General features: G+C 32.1%; 1 long non-coding RNA gene and 1 pseudogene across 1 annotated transcript; one reads left to right on the top strand and one right to left on the bottom strand.

Moving 5' to 3' along the window:
* Window positions 1–3221: 3221 nt before the first annotated feature.
* LOC128286851 (germin-like protein subfamily 1 member 11) lies at window positions 3222–4127 on the bottom strand (annotated as a pseudogene).
* A 3817-nt stretch (window positions 4128–7944) lies between these two features.
* LOC128286961 (uncharacterized) lies at window positions 7945–10402 on the top strand. Its single transcript, XR_008277652.1, has 3 exons — window positions 7945–8236; window positions 9153–9194; window positions 10204–10402. It is a non-coding gene; the product is annotated as an uncharacterized LOC128286961 (long non-coding RNA).
* The last annotated feature ends 479 nt before the right edge of the window (window positions 10403–10881 follow it).

Raw genomic sequence — 10881 nt, 5'->3', positions numbered from 1 at the left:
TGGTCACTAATTGTGGCGATTTATTGAAAAAAAGTTTGAAATTTGACGTTTGATTTTTGAAATAAACAGGGAGTCGCCACCGATCCTTTTTCCTAGGTGTGATCGGACACCTATTAGATCTCTTATTAAAACAAATAAAACGCTGAGTTTAGGTCTACGTTAAAATCCAAAGAAAAAATTAGGGTTTGGGAGTCGGTTACGCGCGAGGAAGGTATTAACACCCTCGCGACACCCAAAATTGGTATCTTATAAACACGTGTAGTCTTGATTTTCAAAGATACGATTTCAATATAGGATTTAATCGTGATCCGTTTGAAAAGACAAGAATTTTCAATCTTTTTGATTTTTTTTTTTGAGAAGGATATACCGATTTAACACAAGTCGATTGATGTTCACCCAACATAACGATGAAATTGACGACTTGGTGTTAAACCAATATGTTGCCTTATGCATTGAAATTAATCGGAAAACAAGAATAAGATTTTCGAAATAATGCAAAGCAAATTGATATGAAATAGAAATAAATAAAAGTGCCGGCATATATTAAAACAAATAGTAAATATGATAATAATATTAAAATAATAATCATGCATGCGATATTAAACGTAAATAATGATAATATTAAACATGAAATAAAAACAACGAATATATATACATAATAATAATAATATTAAAAGTGTGTACAAAAAATATATATAGTAATAGAGTCATAAATATACTATACATAGTATTTAAAATGTATATATAAAATAGGAAAAGACTAACTAATATAGTAAAAACGCATATACATATATGGTATTAAAATGTATATAAAAGAAAATATGCGTAAATATATGTATATAAGACCGTATAAAAATATACAACTATTATACTAAAGTATATATGTATATACATATTAGAATATATATTGAAACTAAAACTAATACTAATAATAGCAAAATAATAAAATAATATGGTACAAAAATATGTAACTAAAAACACTATAATATGAGTACGTATATATAATATAATATTAAAATATACATAATATATACATATATAAAACATGTATTAAGATTAATAATAATAAAGATGATATAAAGATATGTACATGAAATAATAAAAACATATAACTAATAAAAAAAAGGAAATATACGATATAAAACATATGCTATATATATATATACATTAGAAGTGATAAATAAAAATATTTATGCGATAAAAATACGTGCGTATATATATAGTAATAACGTTAGAAATACTCAATATATAATATTTAAAAAATATATAATAATACAAAAATATATATAGTGTAGTATTAAAATATAAACACAATATATACATTTTGAAACTAATAATAAAAAACTATTGATAATACTTCACAAATACATATATATTAAAATATACCTAATAATATATATAAATATAATATTAAAAGTACGTAACATATAAATATATATATATACACATGGTACAATACATAATATGGGCACATTAGAAGTAGTAATAATAATAATAATAATAATAATAATAATAATAATAATAATAATAATAATAATAAAGTAGAGTAACGAAAAAAGGTAAAAAAGGATGAAATTGAATTAAAAACTAAATTTTGGGGCTAATTTAAAATAAAAACTAAAGAAAAGGACGAAATTATAACATGCGCGTAACTTGGAGGGTCAAAAGCGCAATAAATCCCTTAGTCAAAACGTTGCGCAGTACAGGGGACCCAATTGAAAAATACTGAAAATTATGGGGCCAAATTAAAAATAAGAAAACTTGATTGTAAAGCCCCAAAAAAGTGGAAGGACTGCGCGCATAAATAGCCCATTCAAACAAAAACACACGGATCCTAAGGCGGTTCGGGTCGTGTTCAAAACGGCGTCGTTTTGGGGCTTAAGTACAGTCCCAAAACGACGCCGTTTCGGAGGCTATAAATAACCCAATTTCAGGTGGGTTAGGATGTGTCCAGTTTGGGTTTTAGGTGGCAAGAAAGTAAAACGAAACGAAAGAGTAGAGATATTTGGAAGACCATTTGTGGGTTAGGATGGTGTCCAGTTAATGTTGAAGACACTGATATTAGGTTCCTAATATGAAAATAGTGTCCATTGAATACACTTGTTTCTGCTAGAAATCCAGTTCTAAGAAGAGAAGAAACTGGTTTCGAATCTGCAACTGTTTTTCTATTTCAAAACTTTGACCTCATTTATAATTATAATAATAAACATTTTTTCTTGACGCAAAATTTGGCTGGTTGAATGGTTGGGTTTTGAAGGTATATATCAAGTGGCTCTGGTTAACTGCTACTTTGAATTTAACCAGATGGAAGGTCCCAAACGAACTAACTTGGGTAAATTATTTGATATATATATATATATATATCATCTGCTGCAGCAAAAGAGCAATTTAAATCCCAATGATTATTTGCATTTAAATCCGAGGAAATAAATGAAGCAGTTTAGAACAATTTCTATAAAAAAGTTTATAGAATAAAATGATTTTTTTAAATATTTTTAAGGTTAGCATACTTATAATTTTTAAAATATTTTTTATAATTTTCAAAAATAGATTAAGAAATTTTAGGTTTTTTTTAATAATTTTTAACTCTTAAAATTTTTTGGTTTTCTTAATGATTTTCTTTTAATTTCTCATGTCTATTTTTTATTTTTAAAAAAATTGAAGTATGTTTTAACTTTTTCTTGATATGTGGTATGGCTTAACATTTTAAAAAGAAATTTATATTTGGATAATAAAATTACAAAATGAAAACAAGGAGCAAAACTAATAAAAATAAATACCCCAAGTCGTGTATATATACATATATCATAGATTATGGATAACATGATATTATTCCGTCCAAATTAACTTGAATTATCTTATATATAAATTTATAATTGCTGCAACAGGTTGTATGTACATCATCCCTAGCTATATACATAAAAATAGTTTTAGATAGATGACAATTGAAATATTTATATATACACAAATATAATTTATCTTTTCCAAATTCAATTATTACAAATTTTGAATAATATTTGAATTTCAATGGTTAATAAAAAAGATGTTTTCATGTTTAAGTGAAATCTAAATTACTTTATGGATTTAAATTAAAACAACTTTCAATTTTATAATATGCTAAACATGTTTGCATAAGAAGAGGCCCCCAAAGAACATCTTTTATTTTATATTTCAGAAAATAAAATAAAATTTAATGTTACTATAAATAACAAATGACCACTTCAAACATCATTCAACATTTCTCCTATTGTTATCCCATTAGAATTGGATTGAAGATTCTTCACCATTTTCCTATCCGATTAAAAGCCTTGGCAAGAATATCAGCATTAATGGAAGGGTTTGAGCCAAATACTGCATTTGCGATAGTAATCACCCCTGGATTTTCACTGCTAAGACCAGCAAAGGCGACAGCGTAGGTGTTCCCTATGTTGTACTAAAAGTGAATGAGACCCACAGGAAAAACAAAGACATCTCCGGATATAGGACTTTAGAAATCAAACGATTATCCGGATTCGATGTAATGAAATCGACATGGAGTGTGCCTTCCAGAACAACTAGAATCTCTGAGGCACGAGGGTGAGTGTGAGGAGGGTTCAGACCACCGTTAGGTGCATAGTCAATTCGAACCATAGATATCCCCAATGTGTGAAGTCCTGGCATCTGTGCAACATTGACAGGTGTGACAGTTGATCCAAATATGTTGGATGTGTTTTTGCGGATATGGAGACCTGAAAAGTAGAATTCATCTGCTTTGGCAAGCTTTGCGTCTTTGCAGAATTTTCCGTTGACAAACATTGCATGAAAGCAAGAAATGTCGGTCGATGATTTCATGTTACTAACACTTGAATATAAGTGCCGAATATCAGCATATGTTGGACATGGATGTGATAGATATGAGTGTCAACGGTCTTATGATTGATATCCCATTCATGTGTCTGGATATACATTAGAGACAGACACAAATATCTTAAGAAAAATGAAAGTATTTGAAGAGAAGACATACCAGAGCCCTTGGGATCATTAATGGCTACACAAAAGTCCTGAAGAGGGCTAGGATCAGAGGCAAAGGTCAAAGACGATGCAAGAGCCAAGATGAAAATGGCTACTATAATCTGAAGGGCTTCCATTTTTTGTATTTGGTAGAGTTAGCTTCTATTTCTTTCTTGGGCATGAGAGGCTCTGCATGGATGAATCGCCATTTATAGGTTCTAGTCATTGAACCAGTCTATGATTTTTGCTTATTTTAATTAATTTTCTTTAATTTATGCCATAGCGGACAGTACATATAGAAACAACCGAATCAATTTTAATTACTTAGTGAATCAGCAGGCCTGCATAAAAGAAGTAATATAATTCATTTTCCTTTGCTTAAATCAGGACATATTGAAACAAAAGATTAATTTTCAGACATAAGATGTTTCTGTTTTTTTTCTTTCTTGAAACTTGGCTCCGGCAGAATTGGGTCAATTAAAGATAATTTAACATTGCTGGTTTTTTTTCTTAAAATTGGAAGTGACTCAAACATCATCTGAAAATGAAGTTTGATCTTGGTTTTCATGACTCTTACTATGTAAGGAATTGTTTATTCTAAGGAATATCATGTATATTATGATTTATAAGTTGGATATCATATATATATATATATATATATATACTATAGCAATTTGATGTTTTATTATAAAGAAACATTCTTTCATTTGCCGGTATAAAAAATGTCATTTGTAATTATTAATTAATTAAAAGATTAGTAAAGAATTTAGAACAAATTTAATAAATGTAATTATATAATATTTAAACATCATTAATTTACTTTAATAAAGTATGCAATAATGCAAACCAAAATATTATTGCAGAAAAGAACGGTTTGTGGGCTTTGCGTAGAGGATCTTTTACATGCTATCAGGAATTGTTGTGGCTAAAGGTATTTGGTCACAGGTTATTTCTATTGACAAACAAGTATAGCTCTTTTTCAGGAGATTTACAGAATTGGCTTGAATTTAATTTGTGAAATCGTCCAACTATTTTTATTAGAGAGATTCACTGGCGGTACTTCTTTAGGTTAGTAGCTTAGAGAATTTGGAAAAAATAGAAATATTTTATTTTTCAAGAATTGTCATGGAGTGTAGATGATATAAATAAATGCTCGTACAGTTGAGCTTTACAGTGCAAATCCATGCACAAGTAAGATCATACCAGAAAGTCGAAGCCACACACAAATCCAAGCAAAATTGAAAATTGGATCCATTTATATCAGATGGAGCTATTAAGGTTGACTCCGGTGATGCTACTGCAGGGGGTATTATCAGTCTTTAATACTGAGCTTTGGGGTATTTTAGATGACTAGCCTGTCTCTTTTTCAAAGCAGAATGTACGATAAAATTTTGATTTGGACAGACAACTTGGAGGCTATTCAGGAAATTCAAGAAGCATCTTCAAAGACATTACATTCAGCTCTAATCATACGCATTCATCAACTTCTATTGGAAATAGGTCTTTGGGGAGTTCGAACATATTCCTAGAGAAGATGATATAGAAGTAAATGGTATCACTAAACTAACTTTTGATAGGAATGTAGGACTCCAGTTGTTTACAACATGTCCGCATAATATTTCTAGATAATTTCGTTAAATTCTTTTGTTTATTTTACATAAAAAAATATTATAGCAACAATCAAATACTGTACGGGCCCAAATTTGCCCGGCCCGTTAGAAAACCCAACAGTAATAATAAAACCCAAAAATTAACAAGTCCAAAATTATTACAATCCATTTACAAAAGCCCAGATAGCCCAAATCACATTTAACCCATTTTACAATTAAAACCAAACCTGAAAAACCCAATTTTTGATAGCCCGATGGCCCAAAACCCAAGCCAATTTCGGCAGACCTGGAAACCCTAGTTTCCCCCTAGCGCCGCACACCCCACGTGCCTCGTCGGCATGTCCAACGCCCGAGGCTCGGCTCCTCTTGTCCCTTTGCACCAAAATGGGAGCCTTTGCCCGTTGACTTCCCTCCTAAACCTGCAAACATGCAAAAATGAAGAAAGTAGACAGAACATAAGTAACACGCAAAGAAAATGAAATAAAAGAATTAAGATATGTATTATTTTTCGGAAATAAAAGCCCGAAACCAAAACAATGTATTTTTTTACGCGCATACACAACAATCGAAAGCAGAGAATCAAAGAAAAGGTGGTCTATTTATTCATCACCGCTATTATTATTCCCCTTTATTTTTATTTTTTTTACATTCGAATCCTTGCACAAAAGAAATAAAAGGGGAAGATCTTACCCGTATTTGGTGTTGGTGGCCTCGGCGCTTGCTTCTCTAGTCCAAAAATTGTCGGATCCTTGGGGATCCGCTTGAAGTCACGGCGGAGAAGGCCAATGGTCGGAAGTTCTTTGTTGTTTTAAGGGTTTCGGGGTTGGTTCAGGGGTTTCCAGGTCTTAAGCCTATTTCTAAGCGAGAAAAGAGGCCTAGATTAAGCTTCGGGTGCCTCTCTGGCCACCACCGACGGTGGTCTGATCGCCAGAGAAGGAAGCCCTAGAGAGAAACCCCCTCCCCCTCCCCTTTTTCTTTTTTTTTTTTTTCGAAATCATGAGAGAATGAGCCTTTTAGAAAAAAATTCCCATTTTTATAAGCTATGGAAACGATGTCGCTTGGGGCTGAGTTCAATAGCTCCAAAACGGCGTTGTTTAACGATCTAGACCCGATATCTGACCCTAACCCGCCTAGGATCCGCGCGTTTTTGGACTGGGGGTCTATTTGCGCCCCCAGTCCTTCTGCTTTTGAGGCCGGTTTCAATGTGGTCCCATTTTCCTTTCATTTTTTTTTAATTTTACCACGAAATTTCTTCATTGTTTCATTTTGATCCCCAATAAAACTAAGCGTTTTGGGGGACGGGTTTATTACCCATCTGGTCCTCCCATGTTATTCGTGTGCTCATTAAGGTCCTAATCCATGTTTTATTGAATTTTACTTTTTAAATTCATCTATTATTTTATCCCAATTTGCAATTCCATCCTTAACCTTTTCGTTTCACCTTTTGTACATTATCTCATTACAAACCGCTTATTTATTTTAATTTGTTTGATGTATTATAGATTAAATTGTCCTATATATATATTTATTCTAAATTGCACTTATATAATTTGTTGTGAAGTGTTTTATTACATGTTATTTAAAATTGTTCATGCTATTTACCTCAAATTGCTTTATATTTATATTGCTTATCTTAAATCTGTCTTTATATATACTATTTATTTTAAAATGGTTGTATTATTTAGTTTAAATTGTTCTATACATTACTTGTCTTTAAACTGCTTTTGTATATTATGTAATTTGATTTTCTATTTACCTAATATTCATTTTAAAATTCATTCATGTATTACTATTTAATTTATTATTTATTATTTATTTTTATCTATTTTAAACTTTCATACCCATTTTTTGCTTTTAAAATTTTCACATGTGATTTGTTGTTGATATTGATGATTTCAAATTTCCCTACTCTTATATCATTCATTCTTTATTTATTTTAAATTTCTTAAAATTTTATTCATGATAATTTGTTTGTTATTTCTTTAAAATTGTCTTTTAATTCATTAGTCTCCATGTAACGCCCCAATTTTCGGGAATTCTGTGAATGTTGGCATAAGTTTAATTATGTTAGTGGGCCTCTAGAAAGCCAAGCTTAAGATAGAACCCGACAATTTTAGTTAATTTTTGTTCCATAAGAAAAAGGGGGTGAAATTATGAAATAGAACCTATGTGAAAATGTTTGAAAATGCTATAGGCTAAATTGAAGTGGCCAAATAAATAGGAGTGCAAAATAGGAGGATTTGCATGACAAACCTCCCATTTTACATGAAGTGGCCAGCCATCATGTTGTTGTAGACAATATGAGCACTTGATATCCATAATTTATGGTACAAATTGATACAAATTGATAATGGGTTAGGTAAATGTTCCATGATAATGGATTAGGTAAATATTCCATGATAATGGGTTAGGTAAATGTTCCATGATAATGGTTTAGGTAAATGTTCCATGATGGGAATTTCATGTCTTTTGTATTAAAGAATTAAATGGATGAAATATGAAATTTTATTAAAAGAAAAAGGGGTGAAAAAAACAAAAGTTTTGTCCATCTTTGTTCATCATAGCCTAAAGTTAGAGAAGAGAAAGGAAAGGAGAAAGCTCTTGAATGTTCGGTCACTTGGGGAAGAAAATTGAAGGTAAGTTCATGGTAGTTTGCTTCTATCTTGATGTTCATGAGTTCTTCTTGATTCTACCTTAACTCTTGAAGCATATTTTGGTTTTTAGTTGTGTTGTGAGCATTTAGTCATGAATTAAAATGAAGGAAATGGTTGTTGTTTCATGTTCTTTTGATGAAAAATGGAAGATAGGTGAAGTTGAGCCAAACAAATGAGCATGCATGTGCCTTAGATGCTAAGGGGAAAAATCGGCTAACATGTTGTGCTTTAAAATGATGAAATGGAGATTATACTTAAATAAAATCATAGATATGTGATGATTAATTGGTGATATACATGTTTAAATAACAAGCATGCAAGTTAGGTGTGAAAGAGTGATTTGGTAATAAATCTGCTTGGGATAGCAGCAGTAACGTGACTTTGGAAAATCACCATAAATTGTGGGAGATGAGTTAGAAGCTGCATAAATTATGTAATTAAAGCTTAATGAGTCTAGTTTCAAATGAAATAAACGAGAACATATTTTGAATTCTGTACAATGAGAAATTTGATTCGAAATGAAGAGTGGTCAGATTAGTCAAACAGTGAAACATGGGAAACTTTAAGAAAAATCTGGTATTGATTGGCGATACCAAAAATTCTAAGAATTTTATGGATAGAAGATATATGAGTCTATTTTCAGGAAAAATTAACGGCACTTGATTTGGAGTTTCGTAGCTCCAGTTATAAATAATTTAGTGACTGTTGCTCAGGAAGACAACTTGCAGTGAAATTATGATTATGTGGTAAACATTGACAAAAATTTGTTAATGAGTTGCTTATTGATTTCTTATAAGCTTACTATGATCTGTAGGTGTGGTTGGCCGAATATTTTAAGGGGTTAATACGTAGTTTGTATTTGAATAGTTAGATTAACGTGTTAGTAATCCAATTATAGGCGGTTCGTGTGTGGATCTCGTCAGCATATCGTTGCAAACAGGTGTGTAACTAACACCCTCTTTCTTAGTCTGGATCGGCAAAAGTCGAAAAGCCGAAATACCAAAAACCGGTATTTTGTAGATTTATGAAAAGTGCGAATGCTCGTGAGGTAAATCAATTAATGTTTTTGGTAAACTGCAAAATTTGGACTGCAAAGTGCATGATTTCTGTGCCCTCGATATTTTTGGGCTTAATGGGCCAAAATTGGAATGATGGGCCAACAGCCCAATTCGTAAGAACCCTCGATGCGTGATTCTCATTAGTACGTGAAAAGTAGGAATATGCATGAAAAACCCTAAAATAGATAAATTACTGAAATACCTTTAAAAGTGGAAAATTTACGCTTTTACCCTTAGTAGATAAATTACCAAAATACCCCTAGGTTAAATTGACCTAAATGCATGTTTAATTGTTGTTATTTATGCATGCCATGTTGTTATTATCTCGATGCATGGACTGGGATATTGACGGAGGAAGTACTGAAAGTGGCTTGTCCACGTCTCGGAGGCTTTGCCTCAATTTATCGATAATCGAGCAAAGAAGGTCAAGAATGTGGAGTGTTAATGGGGGTGGGTTGAGCTATTCCCCACATGGAGTGTATGGCTGGTACGGTGGAGTGTAGTGGTTTGTGGGTTGAGTAGTCTCCCAAATGGGCTTGCATATGTTTATGATGTTGCATGTATTTTGAAATGGGCCTATGGGCCATCTTGTTATCTGAATAAGGGCTAAGGCCTAGTTTATTGTAATCTAAAAGGGCTCGCCACTATTACCCAAATGGGCTTGCATATGTTTACCGATGTTGCATGTATTTTGAAATGGGCCTATAGGCCATACTTTTATCTGAATAAGGGCTAAGGCCCGCTTTATTGTAATCTGAAAAGGGCTCGCCCAAGACCACTTATTACTGAATGGGCTTAGGCCCAATGGGCTTGAGTGACTTGGGCTTTGAATGGGTTTTCCTTACACATTGAGTTTCCCCAAACTCACCCCTTTTATTTTCATCCACGCAGGAAATTCCCAACCATAGTGGGCTTGGAGCTGTGAGGGAATTCGGGTGGCCACCCGTTCTGAAAGTTTGATTTTCTTCTGGTGAATTGGACATCCTTTTAATTACGTTTGAGGTTTTGGGCTTTTAAATGTAATAAGGCCGCTTATTTATTTTTTATGGTTTTTATATGTTTTATTAAGATAGGTAATATTTATATTTAACTGTTAAAATTGGATAGCTTTAGGGTGCGTTTTCAAAAACAGTAATTGTTTTCAAAATAACACGAAAACAAGAAAACCTTCCGCAATGAAGATATTTTCCAAAATTAATCACTTTTCCTAAAAAGGATTTAATCAAATTGGTTTCCTAGAAATATACATGACGTTAAGGTATGGCAATGGTGGTTTGCATGTCTAGGATTGGATCCGAAGGGAGTTTGGTACTTAAGCAGTCCGATAGACTCACCTCCTCTTTTCCGGTTTCCTACCTGGTGCACAGCTTCCATTCACTTTAACCTATAATGAAATTATCTTTTAAAACACTAAGTAAGTTTTTTCTGGATCAACAATATAAAATGTTTTGAACGCTTCGATGTGGCATGTCGGATCCGGTCATAACGTCTGGGCCGGATTTTGGGTGCTACACTCCAAGTATTAATGTTAGTATTTATACAATGTATGGTGTGAGTTTATTACTATTG

This window comes from Gossypium arboreum, chromosome 13 (genome assembly GCF_025698485.1).
Source record: "Gossypium arboreum isolate Shixiya-1 chromosome 13, ASM2569848v2, whole genome shotgun sequence".
In the NCBI taxonomy this organism is placed as follows: Eukaryota; Viridiplantae; Streptophyta; class Magnoliopsida; order Malvales; family Malvaceae; genus Gossypium; species Gossypium arboreum.
This window is presented reverse-complemented; position numbering and strand designations above follow the sequence as displayed.